This window comes from Arachis stenosperma, chromosome 10, assembly GCF_014773155.1.
Source record: "Arachis stenosperma cultivar V10309 chromosome 10, arast.V10309.gnm1.PFL2, whole genome shotgun sequence".
Classification (NCBI taxonomy): Eukaryota; Viridiplantae; Streptophyta; class Magnoliopsida; order Fabales; family Fabaceae; genus Arachis; species Arachis stenosperma.
Genome location: NC_080386.1, coordinates 109,000,086 through 109,004,250, shown reverse-complemented (window position 1 = coordinate 109,004,250; position 4,165 = coordinate 109,000,086).

Below are 4,165 nucleotides of genomic sequence, written 5' to 3'. Positions count from 1 at the left end.
TTGTATATACAAAACATAGTTGGAAAAAGTAATTTTTCCAATAATGTGAAATGCATAGTAAATGGACAATTTACTAGGTTAGAAATATAATCATAATTACCTTATTGTTTTGTTGCTCTAGACCATGTAGTAACAAGGTGTTAACAAGCAATAATTACTGTGGGGGATTTGAACTTATGAACTTAAATGGCAAATAAATTCAAGTTGACACATATGGTTATCAAAAAAAGAGTGATAATTAATGTAGAGATTTGAATTGCATTATTTGAGACAGGAACATAGAGACTAGTAATTATTGTTAGGGTAGTGCTAGGTAAATTATTACCTATACTTTTCCTTATTTGTTATCAACTCAAGTTATTTAGTTCGATCATGAAGCTGACATGAAGTATAAGAAGTGTAACTAATTTCACAATTCCAAAACTAGTAAATTTGGCATGAAAACGACATATTCAATTCACTTTTGAAATTCATAGATAGATGTAATGTAACATACCCTTATCATCAATCACACTATTTAACCAATAATTTGATCACATTCTCTGTCTCCCTCTCGGCATTACCAAATTTGATTCAGTGATTTTGATATCACTATCCTTTTCACTCAAATAGATTTGAAAGCTTTCTACTTACAGCATTGAATTCCTGAAACTAAAGCCACACAACACAACACAACACACCAACAGAAACTGAGAAACTGTCCACTTTATTATTTTAGCAAAAATGAACTTTCTTGGTACTCTTCTACTCCTTGATGTAAACATTATACACATGTCATGATAAGCAAAAATGAGATAGTGAATATGGTAAGCTACTCAATCCTCGGGAGGATCATAAAATTATCAATAAATATTCGAATTATAATAATTCATGTAATCTTTTTTATTGACTTAAATTTTTGAAAAAAATAATTTTTCAGTATGATATCAGAATTTTTATAACTAAAAAATTTAAAATTTAATTTCTTTTTATTTCTAAAAGTAAATTTGAACAGAAGACAAATAAAAAAAAACATATACAAATTTTACACAAATCCTAAAAAGCTAAGAAAGAAGTCAAAAATAGTTTCATGACAAAAAAAAAAAAAAAATTGCATACACTAAAAAGAGTAAGAAAAACAAGGAAGAAGTGTGAAGAGGGCAAAGAGGTAAGACTAAGGAAAAGGAGCTGGAAAGATAAACTTTTGAAAGGTCCTTTAATATGAAAAATGGGCCCTAATGGCTAATACTAATGATTAGCACATCCACTCAATCTTATTCAGTGTCTATGCCTAACAAGAGGCCAACAAAGTAGAAAAAAGCATTCCTCTATCTTTCTCCAAAATTCAATCCTGCACTGCACTAATAACCATACCTTTTTCTTCCCATAGCATGTCAAAATTTTGTTCTTTCACACTTTAACACACATACCAATGATTTACAATTGAAAAAAAAAACATCCTAAGTTATGGTCCTCCCAGGATCTTATATTCAACCCATATTGTACCCAATTGGGGTTTATACAATAATATATAAGAAATATCCATTTTTGTTTTCCTCTTCTGCTGTAACTAACCTTAAAATACTACCACTTAGTGTCATATGTCATTGCCCATTATAGCCACATTACATATAACTTTTTGATACAACCTCATCCTCATGGAAGAGTTTAAAGAGAGAAATTTTTTTTTTTGGGTTATATTTTAACTGGAATTTTCATATTGTATGCATTCCACTAATGAATGCGTGACACCCTCTAAGATTTTCCCTTTTTTCTTTTCCTCTGTAACATGTTGAAAAACTTCAGAAAAAAATAAGGATAGAAAATTTTTAACGATAAATTTTACATGCTTTTTATAATTTATCTATCATTTTTTTTCGTTTTTAATTTCCCCCCTAATCAACCTTACACAAATATAAGGGTATAGAATAATAAAGTAATGTCACATAGAATGTTTAAATTCAGGCAATGTTCTAGTTTTTCTATTGGGATTTTTCTCCAACAAAATTTGTAGTGAGGTTGATCTCGAATGAGTAAGCAAATAGTTAGTGGACTTGGTTGTTTCATGATCATATATTTTACTTGCCTAGGTTAACTTCTCATGGACAAAAAAGAATGACACAATATATATAATCAATAATATAATAATCAATTTCAGCCAACCTTATAGCAAATTATTAAAAAAATTTAATATGAAGCACACTAAAAATAAATTTTTATTGAGTGAATTTCGGATATTTTTTTCTAATTGAGTATCGAATATTATTTTTAAAGATTTCTATTGAGTTTGGTTGCAATATTGGGTCCAAGACTATATATATATATATATATATATATATATATATATATATTACCATTTTTACATTTAAAATGTATCACATGTCACTTTTTCATTACAATTGAAATTAAATATTTTTTTTAAATTTTCTCTCTTTTTCTATTTCTCTCATTTAATTTCTTCACCTCTATGAAGCATAAACACTAACATGAACACAGAACACGACACAACACGTAACATGCGAACATAAAAATGTTATTTTTTTTTATAAAACCCCAAGACACCATATATATATATATAAAGTATTTATTAAATAAATTGTATTCATATTAAAATATAAATTATATATTTTAATTTTAATATATTTTTAATTATATAAAGTATTTAAAATAATTTTTTGCATTAATAAATGATAATAGATATTATTTCTAAACTCATTTTAAGAATATAGAGTAAGAATAAGGTTAGACATGACTAATATATAATGGTATTTAGGCATGTCCAAATATATTTGGAGAGACATTTTGTATTTTTTTATTAAGACGACCCAAAAGACACGTGTGTCGAATAAGTATTTATCCAAAATATATCCGACACGCGGATACAACAACTCAAAAAAGTGTCCATGCTTCATAACTTTACCCATTCTATCTCTCTTATATATCATTATCAATTACTAGTTATAAATTTGACAATTAAAATGTATAACATGATATCAACTAAAACAAAATTAAAATTAAAATATTAAACTTGAAATACAGCTATATTATATTACTAATTTATCAACCAAAATGTGTTACATGACTCTCTCATTAAAATTGACATAAAATATTTTCTTCCCAAATTAATAAACTTTTTTCCTGTGTTGTCTTATCAATCTCTCTCACTTTCTCTATTTTATTCTTCCCTTCTCACTCTATATATAATTTATATTTTATATTATTAATTTGACAAATCAAAATATGTAACGGAATATTCTTTCATTACAATTAAAATAAAATTTTTTTCTTTTAAAATTAACAAATTTCTCTTCTTCTTTATCTTTCTCTTTCTTTTCTCTCTCAATTTCCATCTCTCTACATTTCTGTTCAATAAAAAAATAATAAAATAATATAATTCAAAATAAATTCATATTATAAAAAATATTAAATTTATAATTAAATATAATTAAAAAATATCTCGTAATACTATTTACATAAAAAATATATTATTATTATTAATTATTATTATTATATATATACCTTTTCAATATTTTTATTTAGTTTTAAATTTTTATCGTTTATCTTTCTAATCTATATTTTTACTTTTTTCGAATATTTATTACATATAATTTGAAAACATACTAATGTTGTGATTAATAATTAGAATCAATATTTAATTATTTAAAAAAATTTGAGTTAATTTATTATTGAGTTTGAAAAACTTGAATTATTATAATGATCAAACATTATTAAAATATTAATTAGAAAATTATTAATTTGTTAATTGCTTCCAATTGTTTAGTTAATGTGTTTGTTAGTGTGCAGATTCTATATTGGGTCAAAAGGCAATATAAGTCCAATTTGTTATTAATCTAGCCTTGTACAAAATTAATATAAGTGGTTGTACATTGAAATTAAAGAAATCCAAAGAAGCCCAAATCACACGCCCAAATAAATATTCTCTATGACCAATAAATCTTTGGGTCCGAACTGAAAGAAGAAAGAAGAAATTGGTGCATGCACTCTTCGGTTATCTACCTCCATTGGTTAATGGAATTCAAATTTTAATCCAATTAAGTTCATATTTTGGTAACTGAAAGAGAAAATTCAAATTGATTTAATTGCAATTAAATGCTCCACACGTTACTCCACTTCTTGGGGACTGAGATTAGAATTTCAATTGAATTTAATCTGCATTTGAAAGCTT